The sequence below is a fragment of the Enoplosus armatus genome, chromosome 11, assembly GCF_043641665.1.
Source record: "Enoplosus armatus isolate fEnoArm2 chromosome 11, fEnoArm2.hap1, whole genome shotgun sequence".
Classification (NCBI taxonomy): Eukaryota; Metazoa; Chordata; class Actinopteri; order Centrarchiformes; family Enoplosidae; genus Enoplosus; species Enoplosus armatus.
The window spans coordinates 6,099,048-6,117,410 of record NC_092190.1 but is presented as its reverse complement, the minus strand read 5'-3'; the positions used below and the strand labels follow the sequence as shown (position 1 = coordinate 6,117,410).

General features: G+C 40.8%; 29 non-coding genes across 29 annotated transcripts; all 29 read left to right on the top strand.

Moving 5' to 3' along the window:
- The first annotated feature begins 73 nt into the window (after positions 1 to 73).
- Positions 74 to 192, top strand: LOC139293380 (5S ribosomal RNA). The gene has a single exon (XR_011597993.1). It is a non-coding gene; the product is annotated as a 5S ribosomal RNA (ribosomal RNA).
- A 519-nt stretch (positions 193 to 711) lies between these two features.
- LOC139293336 (5S ribosomal RNA) lies at positions 712 to 830 on the top strand. The gene has a single exon (XR_011597952.1). It is a non-coding gene; the product is annotated as a 5S ribosomal RNA (ribosomal RNA).
- A 521-nt stretch (positions 831 to 1,351) lies between these two features.
- LOC139293335 (5S ribosomal RNA) lies at positions 1,352 to 1,470 on the top strand. The gene has a single exon (XR_011597951.1). It is a non-coding gene; the product is annotated as a 5S ribosomal RNA (ribosomal RNA).
- Positions 1,471 to 1,994: 524 nt separating this feature from the next.
- LOC139293334 (5S ribosomal RNA) lies at positions 1,995 to 2,113 on the top strand. The gene has a single exon (XR_011597950.1). It is a non-coding gene; the product is annotated as a 5S ribosomal RNA (ribosomal RNA).
- A 519-nt stretch (positions 2,114 to 2,632) lies between these two features.
- On the top strand, positions 2,633 to 2,751 carry LOC139293332 (5S ribosomal RNA). Its single transcript, XR_011597948.1, has one exon. It is a non-coding gene; the product is annotated as a 5S ribosomal RNA (ribosomal RNA).
- Positions 2,752 to 3,275: 524 nt separating this feature from the next.
- Positions 3,276 to 3,394, top strand: LOC139293331 (5S ribosomal RNA). Its single transcript, XR_011597947.1, has one exon. It is a non-coding gene; the product is annotated as a 5S ribosomal RNA (ribosomal RNA).
- A 519-nt stretch (positions 3,395 to 3,913) lies between these two features.
- LOC139293330 (5S ribosomal RNA) lies at positions 3,914 to 4,032 on the top strand. The gene has a single exon (XR_011597946.1). It is a non-coding gene; the product is annotated as a 5S ribosomal RNA (ribosomal RNA).
- Positions 4,033 to 4,570: 538 nt separating this feature from the next.
- On the top strand, positions 4,571 to 4,689 carry LOC139293329 (5S ribosomal RNA). The gene has a single exon (XR_011597945.1). It is a non-coding gene; the product is annotated as a 5S ribosomal RNA (ribosomal RNA).
- Positions 4,690 to 5,208: 519 nt separating this feature from the next.
- LOC139293320 (5S ribosomal RNA) lies at positions 5,209 to 5,327 on the top strand. The gene has a single exon (XR_011597936.1). It is a non-coding gene; the product is annotated as a 5S ribosomal RNA (ribosomal RNA).
- Positions 5,328 to 5,860: 533 nt separating this feature from the next.
- On the top strand, positions 5,861 to 5,979 carry LOC139293308 (5S ribosomal RNA). The gene has a single exon (XR_011597925.1). It is a non-coding gene; the product is annotated as a 5S ribosomal RNA (ribosomal RNA).
- Positions 5,980 to 6,503: 524 nt separating this feature from the next.
- LOC139293297 (5S ribosomal RNA) lies at positions 6,504 to 6,622 on the top strand. Its single transcript, XR_011597911.1, has one exon. It is a non-coding gene; the product is annotated as a 5S ribosomal RNA (ribosomal RNA).
- Positions 6,623 to 7,160: 538 nt separating this feature from the next.
- LOC139293285 (5S ribosomal RNA) lies at positions 7,161 to 7,279 on the top strand. Its single transcript, XR_011597900.1, has one exon. It is a non-coding gene; the product is annotated as a 5S ribosomal RNA (ribosomal RNA).
- A 533-nt stretch (positions 7,280 to 7,812) lies between these two features.
- On the top strand, positions 7,813 to 7,931 carry LOC139293623 (5S ribosomal RNA). Its single transcript, XR_011598225.1, has one exon. It is a non-coding gene; the product is annotated as a 5S ribosomal RNA (ribosomal RNA).
- A 519-nt stretch (positions 7,932 to 8,450) lies between these two features.
- LOC139293622 (5S ribosomal RNA) lies at positions 8,451 to 8,569 on the top strand. Its single transcript, XR_011598224.1, has one exon. It is a non-coding gene; the product is annotated as a 5S ribosomal RNA (ribosomal RNA).
- A 538-nt stretch (positions 8,570 to 9,107) lies between these two features.
- LOC139293538 (5S ribosomal RNA) lies at positions 9,108 to 9,226 on the top strand. Its single transcript, XR_011598143.1, has one exon. It is a non-coding gene; the product is annotated as a 5S ribosomal RNA (ribosomal RNA).
- Positions 9,227 to 9,750: 524 nt separating this feature from the next.
- Positions 9,751 to 9,869, top strand: LOC139293272 (5S ribosomal RNA). The gene has a single exon (XR_011597889.1). It is a non-coding gene; the product is annotated as a 5S ribosomal RNA (ribosomal RNA).
- Positions 9,870 to 10,393: 524 nt separating this feature from the next.
- Positions 10,394 to 10,512, top strand: LOC139293261 (5S ribosomal RNA). Its single transcript, XR_011597878.1, has one exon. It is a non-coding gene; the product is annotated as a 5S ribosomal RNA (ribosomal RNA).
- A 524-nt stretch (positions 10,513 to 11,036) lies between these two features.
- On the top strand, positions 11,037 to 11,155 carry LOC139293249 (5S ribosomal RNA). The gene has a single exon (XR_011597866.1). It is a non-coding gene; the product is annotated as a 5S ribosomal RNA (ribosomal RNA).
- Positions 11,156 to 11,679: 524 nt separating this feature from the next.
- On the top strand, positions 11,680 to 11,798 carry LOC139293237 (5S ribosomal RNA). The gene has a single exon (XR_011597855.1). It is a non-coding gene; the product is annotated as a 5S ribosomal RNA (ribosomal RNA).
- A 538-nt stretch (positions 11,799 to 12,336) lies between these two features.
- Positions 12,337 to 12,455, top strand: LOC139293603 (5S ribosomal RNA). The gene has a single exon (XR_011598206.1). It is a non-coding gene; the product is annotated as a 5S ribosomal RNA (ribosomal RNA).
- A 519-nt stretch (positions 12,456 to 12,974) lies between these two features.
- On the top strand, positions 12,975 to 13,093 carry LOC139293671 (5S ribosomal RNA). The gene has a single exon (XR_011598269.1). It is a non-coding gene; the product is annotated as a 5S ribosomal RNA (ribosomal RNA).
- A 524-nt stretch (positions 13,094 to 13,617) lies between these two features.
- LOC139293225 (5S ribosomal RNA) lies at positions 13,618 to 13,736 on the top strand. The gene has a single exon (XR_011597844.1). It is a non-coding gene; the product is annotated as a 5S ribosomal RNA (ribosomal RNA).
- Positions 13,737 to 14,260: 524 nt separating this feature from the next.
- On the top strand, positions 14,261 to 14,379 carry LOC139293548 (5S ribosomal RNA). Its single transcript, XR_011598152.1, has one exon. It is a non-coding gene; the product is annotated as a 5S ribosomal RNA (ribosomal RNA).
- A 524-nt stretch (positions 14,380 to 14,903) lies between these two features.
- LOC139293214 (5S ribosomal RNA) lies at positions 14,904 to 15,022 on the top strand. Its single transcript, XR_011597833.1, has one exon. It is a non-coding gene; the product is annotated as a 5S ribosomal RNA (ribosomal RNA).
- Positions 15,023 to 15,546: 524 nt separating this feature from the next.
- On the top strand, positions 15,547 to 15,665 carry LOC139293202 (5S ribosomal RNA). Its single transcript, XR_011597822.1, has one exon. It is a non-coding gene; the product is annotated as a 5S ribosomal RNA (ribosomal RNA).
- Positions 15,666 to 16,184: 519 nt separating this feature from the next.
- Positions 16,185 to 16,303, top strand: LOC139293190 (5S ribosomal RNA). Its single transcript, XR_011597811.1, has one exon. It is a non-coding gene; the product is annotated as a 5S ribosomal RNA (ribosomal RNA).
- Positions 16,304 to 16,836: 533 nt separating this feature from the next.
- On the top strand, positions 16,837 to 16,955 carry LOC139293655 (5S ribosomal RNA). Its single transcript, XR_011598254.1, has one exon. It is a non-coding gene; the product is annotated as a 5S ribosomal RNA (ribosomal RNA).
- Positions 16,956 to 17,488: 533 nt separating this feature from the next.
- Positions 17,489 to 17,607, top strand: LOC139293178 (5S ribosomal RNA). The gene has a single exon (XR_011597800.1). It is a non-coding gene; the product is annotated as a 5S ribosomal RNA (ribosomal RNA).
- Positions 17,608 to 18,126: 519 nt separating this feature from the next.
- Positions 18,127 to 18,245, top strand: LOC139293167 (5S ribosomal RNA). Its single transcript, XR_011597789.1, has one exon. It is a non-coding gene; the product is annotated as a 5S ribosomal RNA (ribosomal RNA).
- Positions 18,246 to 18,363: the final 118 nt, after the last annotated feature.

Below are 18,363 nucleotides of genomic sequence, written 5' to 3'. Positions count from 1 at the left end.
TTTACACTGTATTAAAAGAAGCGTTGGTGATGTTTTAGCATTTATAAATAGCCCGTGTGCGACAGCAGTAATCGTTTACGGCCATACCACTCTGAACGCGCCCGATCTCGTCTGATCTCGGAAGCTAAGCAGGGTCGGGCCTGGTTAGTACTTGGATGGGAGACCGCCTGGGAATACCAGGTGCCGTAAGCATTTTCTTGTCCGCTTTCGTCAGCAGAGGGCGCTGCTCCTTCTGTAGTGGAGACAGGACAGTACAGAGCCAGTGAACACATTCTACATGCTTTTATTTGGCAGTCTGGACTTTGTGCTCTGTATTGTACTTCTATTTTAATTGCTCTCATTTCCAGCCATCACATTCAATAGGCGGTGTGAAGATGGATACACATTTCCTGCTCTAGTCATTAGGCAATATGTAGCCAATTTTACAGTGGTGGACTGTAACCAAGTACATTTGCTAAAGTAGCCACTGTATTTTACTCTACTTTATGCTTCAAAATGTTTTTATATATATATATGTTATTCTGAAAATGGGCCGTTCTGCATAATGAGTATTTTTACTTTTGGAACTTTAAATGTATTTACTTATGTACTTTTACTTAAGATTTTGAATACATGGATTTGACTTGCAACAGAGCATTTTTACACTGTATTAAAAGAAGCGTTGGTGATGTTTTAGCATTTATAAATAGCCCGTGTGCGACAGCAGTAATCGTTTACGGCCATACCACTCTGAACACGCCCGATCTCGTCTGATCTCGGAAGCTAAGCAGGGTCGGGCCTGGTTAGTACTTGGATGGGAGACCGCCTGGGAATACCAGGTGCCGTAAGCATTTTCTTGTCCGCTTTCGTCAGCAGAGGGCGCTGCTCCTTCTGTAGTGGAGACAGGACAGTACAGAGCCAGTGAACACATTCTACATGCTTTTATTTGGCAGTCTGGACTTTGTGCTCTGTATTGTACTTCTATTTTAATTGCTCTCATTTCCAGCCATCACATTCAATAGGCGGTGTGAAGATGGATACACATTTCCTGCTCTAGTCATTAGGCAATATGTAGCCAATTTTACAGTGGTGGACTGTAACCAAGTACATTTGCTAAAGTAGCCACTGTATTGTATTCTACTTTATGCTTCAAAATGTTTTTATATATATATATATGTTATTCTGAAAATGGGCCGTTCTGCATAATGAGTATTTTTACTTTTGGAACTTTAAATGTATTTACTTATGTACTTTTACTTAAGATTTTGAATACATGGCTTTGACTTGCAACAGAGCATTTTTACACTGTATTAAAAGAAGCGTTGGTGATGTTTTAGCATTTATAAATAGCCCGTGTGCGACAGCAGTAATCGTTTACGGCCATACCACTCTGAACACGCCCGATCTCGTCTGATCTCGGAAGCTAAGCAGGGTCGGGCCTGGTTAGTACTTGGATGGGAGACCGCCTGGGAATACCAGGTGCCGTAAGCATTTTCTTGTCCGCTTTCGTCAGCAGAGGGCGCTGCTCCTTCTGTAGTGGAGACAGGACAGTACAGAGCCAGTGAACACATTCTACATGCTTTTATTTGGCAGTCTGGACTTTGTGCTCTGTATTGTACTTCTATTTTAATTGCTCTCATTTCCAGCCATCACATTCAATAGGCGGTGTGAAGATGGATACACATTTCCTGCTCTAGTCATTAGGCAATATGTAGCCAATTTTACAGTGGTGGACTGTAACCAAGTACATTTGCTAAAGTAGCCACTGTATTTTACTCTACTTTATGCTTCAAAATGTTTTTATATATATACTGTATATGTTATTCTGAAAATGGGCCGTTCTGCATAATAAGTATTTTCACTTTTGGAACTTTAAATGTATTTACTTATGTACTTTTACTTAAGATTTTGAATACATGGCTTTGACTTGCAACAGAGCATTTTTACACTGTATTAAAAGAAGCGTTGGTGATGTTTTAGCATTTATAAATAGCCCGTGTGCGACAGCAGTAGTCGTTTACGGCCATACCACTCTGAACACGCCCGATCTCGTCTGATCTCGGAAGCTAAGCAGGGTCGGGCCTGGTTAGTACTTGGATGGGAGACCGCCTGGGAATACCAGGTGCCGTAAGCATTTTCTTGTCCGCTTTCGTCAGCAGAGGGCGCTGCTCCTTCTGTAGTGGAGACAGGACAGTACAGAGCCAGTGAACACATTCTACATGCTTTTATTTGGCAGTCTGGACTTTGTGCTCTGTATTGTACTTCTATTTTAATTGCTCTCATTTCCAGCCATCACATTCAATAGGCGGTGTGAAGATGGATACACATTTCCTGCTCTAGTCATTAGGCAATATGTAGCCAATTTTACAGTGGTGGACTGTAACCAAGTACATTTGCTAAAGTAGCCACTGTATTTTACTCTACTTTATGCTTCAAAATGTTTTTATATATATATATGTTATTCTGAAAATGGGCCGTTCTGCATAATGAGTATTTTTACTTTTGGAACTTTAAATGTATTTACTTATGTACTTTTACTTAAGATTTTGAATACATGGATTTGACTTGCAACAGAGCATTTTTACACTGTATTAAAAGAAGCGTTGGTGACGTTTTAGCATTTATAAATAGCCCGTGTGCGACAGCAGTAATCGTTTACGGCCATACCACTCTGAACACGCCCGATCTCGTCTGATCTCGGAAGCTAAGCAGGGTCGGGCCTGGTTAGTACTTGGATGGGAGACCGCCTGGGAATACCAGGTGCCGTAAGCATTTTCTTGTCCGCTTTCGTCAGCAGAGGGCGCTGCTCCTTCTGTAGTGGAGACAGGACAGTACAGAGCCAGTGAACACATTCTACATGCTTTTATTTGGCAGTCTGGACTTTGTGCTCTGTATTGTACTTCTATTTTAATTGCTCTCATTTCCAGCCATCACATTCAATAGGCGGTGTGAAGATGGATACACATTTCCTGCTCTAGTCATTAGGCAATATGTAGCCAATTTTACAGTGGTGGACTGTAACCAAGTACATTTGCTAAAGTAGCCACTGTATTTTACTCTACTTTATGCTTCAAAATGTTTTTATATATATACTGTATATGTTATTCTGAAAATGGGCCGTTCTGCATAATAAGTATTTTCACTTTTGGAACTTTAAATGTATTTACTTATGTACTTTTACTTAAGATTTTGAATACATGGCTTTGACTTGCAACAGAGCATTTTTACACTGTATTAAAAGAAGCGTTGGTGATGTTTTAGCATTTATAAATAGCCCGTGTGCGACAGCAGTAATCGTTTACGGCCATACCACTCTGAACACGCCCGATCTCGTCTGATCTCGGAAGCTAAGCAGGGTCGGGCCTGGTTAGTACTTGGATGGGAGACCGCCTGGGAATACCAGGTGCCGTAAGCATTTTCTTGTCCGCTTTCGTCAGCAGAGGGCGCTGCTCCTTCTGTAGTGGAGACAGGACAGTACAGAGCCAGTGAACACATTCTACATGCTTTTATTTGGCAGTCTGGACTTTGTGCTCTGTATTGTACTTCTATTTTAATTGCTCTCATTTCCAGCCATCACATTCAATAGGCGGTGTGAAGATGGATACACATTTCCTGCTCTAGTCATTAGGCAATATGTAGCCAATTTTACAGTGGTGGACTGTAACCAAGTACATTTGCTAAAGTAGCCACTGTATTTTACTCTACTTTATGCTTCAAAATGTTTTTATATATATATATGTTATTCTGAAAATGGGCCGTTCTGCATAATGAGTATTTTTACTTTTGGAACTTTAAATGTATTTACTTATGTACTTTTACTTAAGATTTTGAATACATGGATTTGACTTGCAACAGAGCATTTTTACACTGTATTAAAAGAAGCGTTGGTGATGTTTTAGCATTTATAAATAGCCCGTGTGCGACAGCAGTAATCGTTTACGGCCATACCACTCTGAACACGCCCGATCTCGTCTGATCTCGGAAGCTAAGCAGGGTCGGGCCTGGTTAGTACTTGGATGGGAGACCGCCTGGGAATACCAGGTGCCGTAAGCATTTTCTTGTCCGCTTTCGTCAGCAGAGGGCGCTGCTCCTTCTGTAGTGGAGACAGGACAGTACAGAGCCAGTGAACACATTCTACATGCTTTTATTTGGCAGTCTGGACTTTGTGCTCTGTATTGTACTTCTATTTTAATTGCTCTCATTTCCAGCCATCACATTCAATAGGCGGTGTGAAGATGCAGTGTTGCCGATGGATACACATTTCCTGCTCTCGTCATTAGGCAATATGTAGCCAATTTTACAGTGGTGGACTGTAACCAAGTACATTTGCTAAAGTAGCCACTGTATTTTACTCTACTTTATGCTTCAAAATGTTTTTATATATATACTGTATATGTTATTCTGAAAATGGGCCGTTCTGCATAATAAGTATTTTCACTTTTGGAACTTTAAATGTATTTACTTATGTACTTTTACTTAAGATTTTGAATACATGGCTTTGACTTGCAACAGAGCATTTTTACACTGTATTAAAAGAAGCGTTGGTGATGTTTTAGCATTTATAAATAGCCCGTGTGCGACAGCAGTAATCGTTTACGGCCATACCACTCTGAACACGCCCGATCTCGTCTGATCTCGGAAGCTAAGCAGGGTCGGGCCTGGTTAGTACTTGGATGGGAGACCGCCTGGGAATACCAGGTGCCGTAAGCATTTTCTTGTCCGCTTTCGTCAGCAGAGGGCGCTGCTCCTTCTGTAGTGGAGACAGGACAGTACAGAGCCAGTGAACACATTCTACATGCTTTTATTTGGCAGTCTGGACTTTGTGCTCTGTATTGTACTTCTATTTTAATTGCTCTCATTTCCAGCCATCACATTCAATAGGCGGTGTGAAGATGGATACACATTTCCTGCTCTAGTCATTAGGCAATATGTAGCCAATTTTACAGTGGTGGACTGTAACCAAGTACATTTGCTAAAGTAGCCACTGTATTTTACTCTACTTTATGCTTCAAAATGTTTTTATATATATATATGTTATTCTGAAAATGGGCCGTTCTGCATAATGAGTATTTTTACTTTTGGAACTTTAAATGTATTTACTTATGTACTTTTACTTAAGATTTTGAATACATGGATTTGACTTGCAACAGAGCATTTTTACACTGTATTAAAAGAAGCGTTGGTGATGTTTTAGCATTTATAAATAGCCCGTGTGCGACAGCAGTAATCGTTTACGGCCATACCACTCTGAACACGCCCGATCTCGTCTGATCTCGGAAGCTAAGCAGGGTCGGGCCTGGTTAGTACTTGGATGGGAGACCGCCTGGGAATACCAGGTGCCGTAAGCATTTTCTTGTCCGCTTTCGTCAGCAGAGGGCGCTGCTCCTTCTGTAGTGGAGACAGGACAGTACAGAGCCAGTGAACACATTCTACATGCTTTTATTTGGCAGTCTGGACTTTGTGCTCTGTATTGTACTTCTATTTTAATTGCTCTCATTTCCAGCCATCACATTCAATAGGCGGTGTGAAGATGCAGTGTTGCCGATGGATACACATTTCCTGCTCTCGTCATTAGGCAATATGTAGCCAATTTTACAGTGGTGGACTGTAACCAAGTACATTTGCTAAAGTAGCCACTGTATTTTACTCTACTTTATGCTTCAAAATGTTTTTATATATATATATGTTATTCTGAAAATGGGCCGTTCTGCATAATGAGTATTTTTACTTTTGGAACTTTAAATGTATTTACTTATGTACTTTTACTTAAGATTTTGAATACATGGATTTGACTTGCAACAGAGCATTTTTACACTGTATTAAAAGAAGCGTTGGTGATGTTTTAGCATTTATAAATAGCCCGTGTGCGACAGCAGTAATCGTTTACGGCCATACCACTCTGAACACGCCCGATCTCGTCTGATCTCGGAAGCTAAGCAGGGTCGGGCCTGGTTAGTACTTGGATGGGAGACCGCCTGGGAATACCAGGTGCCGTAAGCATTTTCTTGTCCGCTTTCGTCAGCAGAGGGCGCTGCTCCTTCTGTAGTGGAGACAGGACAGTACAGAGCCAGTGAACACATTCTACATGCTTTTATTTGGCAGTCTGGACTTTGTGCTCTGTATTGTACTTCTATTTTAATTGCTCTCATTTCCAGCCATCACATTCAATAGGCGGTGTGAAGATGGATACACATTTCCTGCTCTAGTCATTAGGCAATATGTAGCCAATTTTACAGTGGTGGACTGTAACCAAGTACATTTGCTAAAGTAGCCACTGTATTTTACTCTACTTTATGCTTCAAAATGTTTTTATATATATACTGTATATGTTATTCTGAAAATGGGCCGTTCTGCATAATAAGTATTTTCACTTTTGGAACTTTAAATGTATTTACTTATGTACTTTTACTTAAGATTTTGAATACATGGCTTTGACTTGCAACAGAGCATTTTTACACTGTATTAAAAGAAGCGTTGGTGATGTTTTAGCATTTATAAATAGCCCGTGTGCGACAGCAGTAATCGTTTACGGCCATACCACTCTGAACACGCCCGATCTCGTCTGATCTCGGAAGCTAAGCAGGGTCGGGCCTGGTTAGTACTTGGATGGGAGACCGCCTGGGAATACCAGGTGCCGTAAGCATTTTCTTGTCCGCTTTCGTCAGCAGAGGGCGCTGCTCCTTCTGTAGTGGAGACAGGACAGTACAGAGCCAGTGAACACATTCTACATGCTTTTATTTGGCAGTCTGGACTTTGTGCTCTGTATTGTACTTCTATTTTAATTGCTCTCATTTCCAGCCATCACATTCAATAGGCGGTGTGAAGATGCAGTGTTGCCGATGGATACACATTTCCTGCTCTAGTCATTAGGCAATATGTAGCCAATTTTACAGTGGTGGACTGTAACCAAGTACATTTGCTAAAGTAGCCACTGTATTTTACTCTACTTTATGCTTCAAAATGTTTTTATATATATACTGTATATGTTATTCTGAAAATGGGCCGTTCTGCATAATAAGTATTTTCACTTTTGGAACTTTAAATGTATTTACTTATGTACTTTTACTTAAGATTTTGAATACATGGCTTTGACTTGCAACAGAGCATTTTTACACTGTATTAAAAGAAGCGTTGGTGATGTTTTAGCATTTATAAATAGCCCGTGTGCGACAGCAGTAATCGTTTACGGCCATACCACTCTGAACACGCCCGATCTCGTCTGATCTCGGAAGCTAAGCAGGGTCGGGCCTGGTTAGTACTTGGATGGGAGACCGCCTGGGAATACCAGGTGCCGTAAGCATTTTCTTGTCCGCTTTCGTCAGCAGAGGGCGCTGCTCCTTCTGTAGTGGAGACAGGACAGTACAGAGCCAGTGAACACATTCTACATGCTTTTATTTGGCAGTCTGGACTTTGTGCTCTGTATTGTACTTCTATTTTAATTGCTCTCATTTCCAGCCATCACATTCAATAGGCGGTGTGAAGATGCAGTGTTGCCGATGGATACACATTTCCTGCTCTCGTCATTAGGCAATATGTAGCCAATTTTACAGTGGTGGACTGTAACCAAGTACATTTGCTAAAGTAGCCACTGTATTGTATTCTACTTTATGCTTCAAAATGTTTTTATATATATATATGTTATTCTGAAAATGGGCCGTTCTGCATAATGAGTATTTTTACTTTTGGAACTTTAAATGTATTTACTTATGTACTTTTACTTAAGATTTTGAATACATGGCTTTGACTTGCAACAGAGCATTTTTACACTGTATTAAAAGAAGCGTTGGTGATGTTTTAGCATTTATAAATAGCCCGTGTGCGACAGCAGTAATCGTTTACGGCCATACCACTCTGAACACGCCCGATCTCGTCTGATCTCGGAAGCTAAGCAGGGTCGGGCCTGGTTAGTACTTGGATGGGAGACCGCCTGGGAATACCACGTGCCGTAAGCATTTTCTTGTCCGCTTTCGTCAGCAGAGGGCGCTGCTCCTTCTGTAGTGGAGACAGGACAGTACAGAGCCAGTGAACACATTCTACATGCTTTTATTTGGCAGTCTGGACTTTGTGCTCTGTATTGTACTTCTATTTTAATTGCTCTCATTTCCAGCCATCACATTCAATAGGCGGTGTGAAGATGGATACACATTTCCTGCTCTAGTCATTAGGCAATATGTAGCCAATTTTACAGTGGTGGACTGTAACCAAGTACATTTGCTAAAGTAGCCACTGTATTGTATTCTACTTTATGCTTCAAAATGTTTTTATATATATATATGTTATTCTGAAAATGGGCCGTTCTGCATAATGAGTATTTTTACTTTTGGAACTTTAAATGTATTTACTTATGTACTTTTACTTAAGATTTTGAATACATGGCTTTGACTTGCAACAGAGCATTTTTACACTGTATTAAAAGAAGCGTTGGTGATGTTTTAGCATTTATAAATAGCCCGTGTGCGACAGCAGTAATCGTTTACGGCCATACCACTCTGAACACGCCCGATCTCGTCTGATCTCGGAAGCTAAGCAGGGTCGGGCCTGGTTAGTACTTGGATGGGAGACCGCCTGGGAATACCACGTGCCGTAAGCATTTTCTTGTCCGCTTTCGTCAGCAGAGGGCGCTGCTCCTTCTGTAGTGGAGACAGGACAGTACAGAGCCAGTGAACACATTCTACATGCTTTTATTTGGCAGTCTGGACTTTGTGCTCTGTATTGTACTTCTATTTTAATTGCTCTCATTTCCAGCCATCACATTCAATAGGCGGTGTGAAGATGCAGTGTTGCCGATGGATACACATTTCCTGCTCTAGTCATTAGGCAATATGTAGCCAATTTTACAGTGGTGGACTGTAACCAAGTACATTTGCTAAAGTAGCCACTGTATTTTACTCTACTTTATGCTTCAAAATGTTTTTATATATATACTGTATATGTTATTCTGAAAATGGGCCGTTCTGCATAATAAGTATTTTCACTTTTGGAACTTTAAATGTATTTACTTATGTACTTTTACTTAAGATTTTGAATACATGGCTTTGACTTGCAACAGAGCATTTTTACACTGTATTAAAAGAAGCGTTGGTGATGTTTTAGCATTTATAAATAGCCCGTGTGCGACAGCAGTAATCGTTTACGGCCATACCACTCTGAACACGCCCGATCTCGTCTGATCTCGGAAGCTAAGCAGGGTCGGGCCTGGTTAGTACTTGGATGGGAGACCGCCTGGGAGTACCAGGTGCCGTAAGCATTTTCTTGTCCGCTTTCGTCAGCAGAGGGCGCTGCTCCTTCTGTAGTGGAGACAGGACAGTACAGAGCCAGTGAACACATTCTACATGCTTTTATTTGGCAGTCTGGACTTTGTGCTCTGTATTGTACTTCTATTTTAATTGCTCTCATTTCCAGCCATCACATTCAATAGGCGGTGTGAAGATGGATACACATTTCCTGCTCTAGTCATTAGGCAATATGTAGCCAATTTTACAGTGGTGGACTGTAACCAAGTACATTTGCTAAAGTAGCCACTGTATTTTACTCTACTTTATGCTTCAAAATGTTTTTATATATATACTGTATATGTTATTCTGAAAATGGGCCGTTCTGCATAATAAGTATTTTCACTTTTGGAACTTTAAATGTATTTACTTATGTACTTTTACTTAAGATTTTGAATACATGGCTTTGACTTGCAACAGAGCATTTTTACACTGTATTAAAAGAAGCGTTGGTGATGTTTTAGCATTTATAAATAGCCCGTGTGCGACAGCAGTAATCGTTTACGGCCATACCACTCTGAACACGCCCGATCTCGTCTGATCTCGGAAGCTAAGCAGGGTCGGGCCTGGTTAGTACTTGGATGGGAGACCGCCTGGGAATACCAGGTGCCGTAAGCATTTTCTTGTCCGCTTTCGTCAGCAGAGGGCGCTGCTCCTTCTGTAGTGGAGACAGGACAGTACAGAGCCAGTGAACACATTCTACATGCTTTTATTTGGCAGTCTGGACTTTGTGCTCTGTATTGTACTTCTATTTTAATTGCTCTCATTTCCAGCCATCACATTCAATAGGCGGTGTGAAGATGGATACACATTTCCTGCTCTAGTCATTAGGCAATATGTAGCCAATTTTACAGTGGTGGACTGTAACCAAGTACATTTGCTAAAGTAGCCACTGTATTTTACTCTACTTTATGCTTCAAAATGTTTTTATATATATACTGTATATGTTATTCTGAAAATGGGCCGTTCTGCATAATAAGTATTTTCACTTTTGGAACTTTAAATGTATTTACTTATGTACTTTTACTTAAGATTTTGAATACATGGCTTTGACTTGCAACAGAGCATTTTTACACTGTATTAAAAGAAGCGTTGGTGATGTTTTAGCATTTATAAATAGCCCGTGTGCGACAGCAGTAATCGTTTACGGCCATACCACTCTGAACACGCCCGATCTCGTCTGATCTCGGAAGCTAAGCAGGGTCGGGCCTGGTTAGTACTTGGATGGGAGACCGCCTGGGAATACCAGGTGCCGTAAGCATTTTCTTGTCCGCTTTCGTCAGCAGAGGGCGCTGCTCCTTCTGTAGTGGAGACAGGACAGTACAGAGCCAGTGAACACATTCTACATGCTTTTATTTGGCAGTCTGGACTTTGTGCTCTGTATTGTACTTCTATTTTAATTGCTCTCATTTCCAGCCATCACATTCAATAGGCGGTGTGAAGATGGATACACATTTCCTGCTCTAGTCATTAGGCAATATGTAGCCAATTTTACAGTGGTGGACTGTAACCAAGTACATTTGCTAAAGTAGCCACTGTATTTTACTCTACTTTATGCTTCAAAATGTTTTTATATATATACTGTATATGTTATTCTGAAAATGGGCCGTTCTGCATAATAAGTATTTTCACTTTTGGAACTTTAAATGTATTTACTTATGTACTTTTACTTAAGATTTTGAATACATGGCTTTGACTTGCAACAGAGCATTTTTACACTGTATTAAAAGAAGCGTTGGTGATGTTTTAGCATTTATAAATAGCCCGTGTGCGACAGCAGTAATCGTTTACGGCCATACCACTCTGAACACGCCCGATCTCGTCTGATCTCGGAAGCTAAGCAGGGTCGGGCCTGGTTAGTACTTGGATGGGAGACCGCCTGGGAATACCAGGTGCCGTAAGCATTTTCTTGTCCGCTTTCGTCAGCAGAGGGCGCTGCTCCTTCTGTAGTGGAGACAGGACAGTACAGAGCCAGTGAACACATTCTACATGCTTTTATTTCGCAGTCTGGACTTTGTGCTCTGTATTGTACTTCTATTTTAATTGCTCTCATTTCCAGCCATCACATTCAATAGGCGGTGTGAAGATGGATACACATTTCCTGCTCTAGTCATTAGGCAATATGTAGCCAATTTTACAGTGGTGGACTGTAACCAAGTACATTTGCTAAAGTAGCCACTGTATTTTACTCTACTTTATGCTTCAAAATGTTTTTATATATATACTGTATATGTTATTCTGAAAATGGGCCGTTCTGCATAATAAGTATTTTCACTTTTGGAACTTTAAATGTATTTACTTATGTACTTTTACTTAAGATTTTGAATACATGGCTTTGACTTGCAACAGAGCATTTTTACACTGTATTAAAAGAAGCGTTGGTGATGTTTTAGCATTTATAAATAGCCCGTGTGCGACAGCAGTAATCGTTTACGGCCATACCACTCTGAACACGCCCGATCTCGTCTGATCTCGGAAGCTAAGCAGGGTCGGGCCTGGTTAGTACTTGGATGGGAGACCGCCTGGGAATACCAGGTGCCGTAAGCATTTTCTTGTCCGCTTTCGTCAGCAGAGGGCGCTGCTCCTTCTGTAGTGGAGACAGGACAGTACAGAGCCAGTGAACACATTCTACATGCTTTTATTTGGCAGTCTGGACTTTGTGCTCTGTATTGTACTTCTATTTTAATTGCTCTCATTTCCAGCCATCACATTCAATAGGCGGTGTGAAGATGCAGTGTTGCCGATGGATACACATTTCCTGCTCTAGTCATTAGGCAATATGTAGCCAATTTTACAGTGGTGGACTGTAACCAAGTACATTTGCTAAAGTAGCCACTGTATTTTACTCTACTTTATGCTTCAAAATGTTTTTATATATATACTGTATATGTTATTCTGAAAATGGGCCGTTCTGCATAATAAGTATTTTCACTTTTGGAACTTTAAATGTATTTACTTATGTACTTTTACTTAAGATTTTGAATACATGGCTTTGACTTGCAACAGAGCATTTTTACACTGTATTAAAAGAAGCGTTGGTGATGTTTTAGCATTTATAAATAGCTCGTGTGCGACAGCAGTAATCGTTTACGGCCATACCACTCTGAACACGCCTGATCTCGTCTGATCTCGGAAGCAAAGCAGGGTCGGGCCTGGTTAGTACTTGGATGGGAGACCGCCTGGGAATACCAGGTGCCGTAAGCATTTTCTTGTCCGCTTTCGTCAGCAGAGGGCGCTGCTCCTTCTGTAGTGGAGACAGGACAGTACAGAGCCAGTGAACACATTCTACATGCTTTTATTTGGCAGTCTGGACTTTGTGCTCTGTATTGTACTTCTATTTTAATTGCTCTCATTTCCAGCCATCACATTCAATAGGCGGTGTGAAGATGGATACACATTTCCTGCTCTAGTCATTAGGCAATATGTAGCCAATTTTACAGTGGTGGACTGTAACCAAGTACATTTGCTAAAGTAGCCACTGTATTGTATTCTACTTTATGCTTCAAAATGTTTTTATATATATATATGTTATTCTGAAAATGGGCCGTTCTGCATAATGAGTATTTTTACTTTTGGAACTTTAAATGTATTTACTTATGTACTTTTACTTAAGATTTTGAATACATGGCTTTGACTTGCAACAGAGCATTTTTACACTGTATTAAAAGAAGCGTTGGTGATGTTTTAGCATTTATAAATAGCCCGTGTGCGACAGCAGTAATCGTTTACGGCCATACCACTCTGAACACGCCTGATCTCGTCTGATCTCGGAAGCTAAGCAGGGTCGGGCCTGGTTAGTACTTGGATGGGAGACCGCCTGGGAATACCACGTGCCGTAAGCATTTTCTTGTCCGCTTTCGTCAGCAGAGGGCGCTGCTCCTTCTGTAGTGGAGACAGGACAGTACAGAGCCAGTGAACACATTCTACATGCTTTTATTTGGCAGTCTGGACTTTGTGCTCTGTATTGTACTTCTATTTTAATTGCTCTCATTTCCAGCCATCACATTCAATAGGCGGTGTGAAGATGGATACACATTTCCTGCTCTAGTCATTAGGCAATATGTAGCCAATTTTACAGTGGTGGACTGTAACCAAGTACATTTGCTAAAGTAGCCACTGTATTTTACTCTACTTTATGCTTCAAAATGTTTTTATATATATACTGTATATGTTATTCTGAAAATGGGCCGTTCTGCATAATAAGTATTTTCACTTTTGGAACTTTAAATGTATTTACTTATGTACTTTTACTTAAGATTTTGAATACATGGCTTTGACTTGCAACAGAGCATTTTTACACTGTATTAAAAGAAGCGTTGGTGATGTTTTAGCATTTATAAATAGCCCGTGTGCGACAGCAGTAATCGTTTACGGCCATACCACTCTGAACACGCCCGATCTCGTCTGATCTCGGAAGCTAAGCAGGGTCGGGCCTGGTTAGTACTTGGATGGGAGACCGCCTGGGAATACCAGGTGCCGTAAGCATTTTCTTGTCCGCTTTCGTCAGCAGAGGGCGCTGCTCCTTCTGTAGTGGAGACAGGACAGTACAGAGCCAGTGAACACATTCTACATGCTTTTATTTGGCAGTCTGGACTTTGTGCTCTGTATTGTACTTCTATTTTAATTGCTCTCATTTCCAGCCATCACATTCAATAGGCGGTGTGAAGATGGATACACATTTCCTGCTCTAGTCATTAGGCAATATGTAGCCAATTTTACAGTGGTGGACTGTAACCAAGTACATTTGCTAAAGTAGCCACTGTATTTTACTCTACTTTATGCTTCAAAATGTTTTTATATATATACTGTATATGTTATTCTGAAAATGGGCCGTTCTGCATAATAAGTATTTTCACTTTTGGAACTTTAAATGTATTTACTTATGTACTTTTACTTAAGATTTTGAATACATGGCTTTGACTTGCAACAGAGCATTTTTACACTGTATTAAAAGAAGCGTTGGTGATGTTTTAGCATTTATAAATAGCCCGTGTGCGACAGCAGTAGTCGTTTACGGCCATACCACTCTGAACACGCTCGATCTCGTCTGATCTCGGAAGCTAAGCAGGGTCGGGCCTGGTTAGTACTTGGATGGGAGACCGCCTGGGAATACCAGGTGCCGTAAGCATTTTCTTGTCCGCTTTCGTCAGCAGAGGGCGCTGCTCCTTCTGTAGTGGAGACAGGACAGTACAGAGCCAGTGAACACATTCTACATGCTTTTATTTGGCAGTCTGGACTTTGTGCTCTGTATTGTACTTCTATTTTAATTGCTCTCATTTCCAGCCATCACATTCAATAGGCGGTGTGAAGATGGATACACATTTCCTGCTCTAGTCATTAGGCAATATGTAGCCAATTTTACAGTGGTGGACTGTAACCAAGTACATTTGCTAAAGTAGCCACTGTATTTTACTCTACTTTATGCTTCAAAATGTTTTTATATATATACTGTATATGTTATTCTGAAAATGGGCTGTTCTGCATAATAAGTATTTTCACTTTTGGAACTTTAAATGTATTTACTTATGTACTTTTACTTAAGATTTTGAATACATGGCTTTGACTTGCAACAGAGCATTTTTACACTGTAATAAAAGAAGCGTTGGTGATGTTTTAGCATTTATAAATAGCCCGTGTGCGACAGCAGTAATCGTTTACGGCCATACCACTCTGAACACGCCCGATCTCGTCTGATCTCGGAAGCTAAGCAGGGTCGGGCCTGGTTAGTACTTGGATGGGAGACCGCCTGGGAATACCAGGTGCCGTAAGCATTTTCTTGTCCGCTTTCGTCAGCAGAGGGCGCTGCTCCTTCTGTAGTGGAGACAGGACAGTACAGAGCCAGTGAACACATTCTACATGCTTTTATTTGGCAGTCTGGACTTTGTGCTCTGTATTGTACTTCTATTTTAATTGCTCTCATTTCCAGCCATCACATTCAATAGGCGGTGTGAAGATGGATACACATTTCCTGCTCTAGTCATTAGGCAATATGTAGCCAATTTTACAGTGGTGGACTGTAACCAAGTACATTTGCCTAAGTAGCCACTGTATTTTACTCTACTTTATGCTTCAAAATGTTTTTATATATATACTGTATATGTTATTCTGAAAATGGGCCGTTCTGCATAATAAGTATTTTCACTTTTGGAACTTTAAATGTATTTACTTATGTACTTTTACTTAAGATTTTGAATACATGGCTTTGACTTGCAACAGAGCATTTTTACACTGTATTAAAAGAAGCGTTGGTGATGTTTTAGCATTTATAAATAGCCCGTGTGCGACAGTAGTAATCGTTTACGGCCATACCACTCTGAACACGCCCGATCTCGTCTGATCTCGGAAGCTAAGCAGGGTCGGGCCTGGTTAGTACTTGGATGGGAGACCGCCTGGGAATACCAGGTGCCGTAAGCATTTTCTTGTCCGCTTTCGTCAGCAGAGGGCGCTGCTCCTTCTGTAGTGGAGACAGGACAGTACAGAGCCAGTGAACACATTCTACATGCTTTTATTTGGCAGTCTGGACTTTGTGCTCTGTATTGTACTTCTATTTTAATTGCTCTCATTTCCAGCCATCACATTCAATAGGCGGTGTGAAGATGGATACACATTTCCTGCTCTAGTCATTAGGCAATATGTAGCCAATTTTACAGTGGTGGACTGTAACCAAGTACATTTGCTAAAGTAGCCACTGTATTTTACTCTACTTTATGCTTCAAAATGTTTTTATATATATATATGTTATTCTGAAAATGGGCCGTTCTGCATAATGAGTATTTTTACTTTTGAAACTTTAAATGTATTTACTTATGTACTTTTACTTAAGATTTTGAATACATGGATTTGACTTGCAACAGAGCATTTTTACACTGTATTAAAAGAAGCGTTGGTGACGTTTTAGCATTTATAAATAGCCCGTGTGCGACAGCAGTAATCGTTTACGGCCATACCACTCTGAACACGCCCGATCTCGTCTGATCTCGGAAGCTAAGCAGGGTCGGGCCTGGTTAGTACTTGGATGGGAGACCGCCTGGGAATACCAGGTGCCGTAAGCATTTTCTTGTCCGCTTTCGTCAGCAGAGGGCGCTGCTCCTTCTGTAGTGGAGACAGGACAGTACAGAGCCAGTGAACACATTCTACATGCTTTTATTTGGCAGTCTGGACTTTGTGCTCTGTATTGTACTTCTATTTTAATTGCTCTCATTTCCAGCCATCACATTCAATAGGCGGTGTGAAGATGCAGTGTTGCCGATGGATACACATTTCCTGCTCTCGTCATTAGGCAATATGTAGCCAATTTTACAGTGGTGGACTGTAACCAAGTACATTTGCTAAAGTAGCCACTGTATTTTACTCTACTTTATGCTTCAAAATGTTTTTATATATATATATGTTATTCTGAAAATGGGCCGTTCTGCATAATGAGTATTTTTACTTTTGGAACTTTAAATGTATTTACTTATGTACTTTTACTTAAGATTTTGAATACATGGATTTGACTTGCAACAGAGCATTTTTACACTGTATTAAAAGAAGCGTTGGTGATGTTTTAGCATTTATAAATAGCCCGTGTGCGACAGCAGTAATCGTTTACGGCCATACCACTCTGAACACGCCCGATCTCGTCTGATCTCGGAAGCTAAGCAGGGTCGGGCCTGGTTAGTACTTGGATTGGAGACCGCCTGGGAATACCAGGTGCCGTAAGCATTTTCTTGTCCGCTTTCGTCAGCAGAGGGCGCTGCTCCTTCTGTAGTGGAGACAGGACAGTACAGAGCCAGTGAACACATTCTACATGCTTTTATTTGGCAGTCTGGACTTTGTGCTCTGTATTGTACTTCTATTTTAATTGCTCTCATTTCCAGCCATCACATTCAATAGGCGGTGTGAAGATGCAGTGTTGCCGATGGATACACATTTCCTGCTCTCGTCATTAGGCAATATGTAGCCAATTTTACAGTGGTGGACTGTAACCAAGTACATTTGCTAAAGTAGCCACTGTATTTTACTCTACTTTATGCTTCAAAATGTTTTTATATATATATATGTTATTCTGAAAATGGGCCGTTCTGCATAATGAGTATTTTTACTTTTGGAACTTTAAATGTATTTACTTATGTACTTTTACTTAAGATTTTGAATACATGGCTTTGACTTGCAACAGAGCATTTTTACACTGTATTAAAAGAAGCGTTGGTGATGTTTTAGCATTTATAAATAGCCCGTGTGCGACAGCAGTAATCGTTTACGGCCATACCACTCTGAACACGCCCGATCTCGTCTGATCTCGGAAGCTAAGCAGGGTCGGGCCTGGTTAGTACTTGGATGGGAGACCGCCTGGGAATACCAGGTGCCGTAAGCATTTTCTTGTCCGCTTTCGTCAGCAGAGGGCGCTGCTCCTTCTGTAGTGGAGACAGGACAGTACAGAGCCAGTGAACACATTCTCCATGCTTTTATTTGGCAGTCTGGACTTTGTGCTCTGTATTGTACTTCTATTTTAATTGCTCTCATTTCCAGCCATCACATTCAATAGGCGGTGTGAAGATGGATACACATTTCCTGCTCTAGTCATTAGGCAATATGTAGCCAATTTTACAGTGGTGGACTGTAACCAAGTACATTTGCTAAAGTAGCCACTGTATTTTACTCTACTTTATGCTTCAAAATGTTTTTATATATATATATGTTATTCTGAAAATGGGCCGTTCTGCATAATGAGTATTTTTACTTTTGGAACTTTAAATGTATTTACTTATGTACTTTTACTTAAGATTTTGAATACATGGCTTTGACTTGCAACAGAGCATTTTTACACTGTATTAAAAGAAGCGTTGGTGATGTTTTAGCATTTATAAATAGCCCGTGTGCGACAGCAGTAATCGTTTACGGCCATACCACTCTGAACACGCCCGATCTCGTCTGATCTCGGAAGCTAAGCAGGGTCGGGCCTGGTTAGTACTTGGATGGGAGACCGCCTGGGAATACCAGGTGCCGTAAGCATTTTCTTGTCCGCTTTCGTCAGCAGAGGGCGCTGCTCCTTCTGTAGTGGAGACAGGACAGTACAGAGCCAGTGAACACATTCTACATGCTTTTATTTGGCAGTCTGGACTTTGTGCTC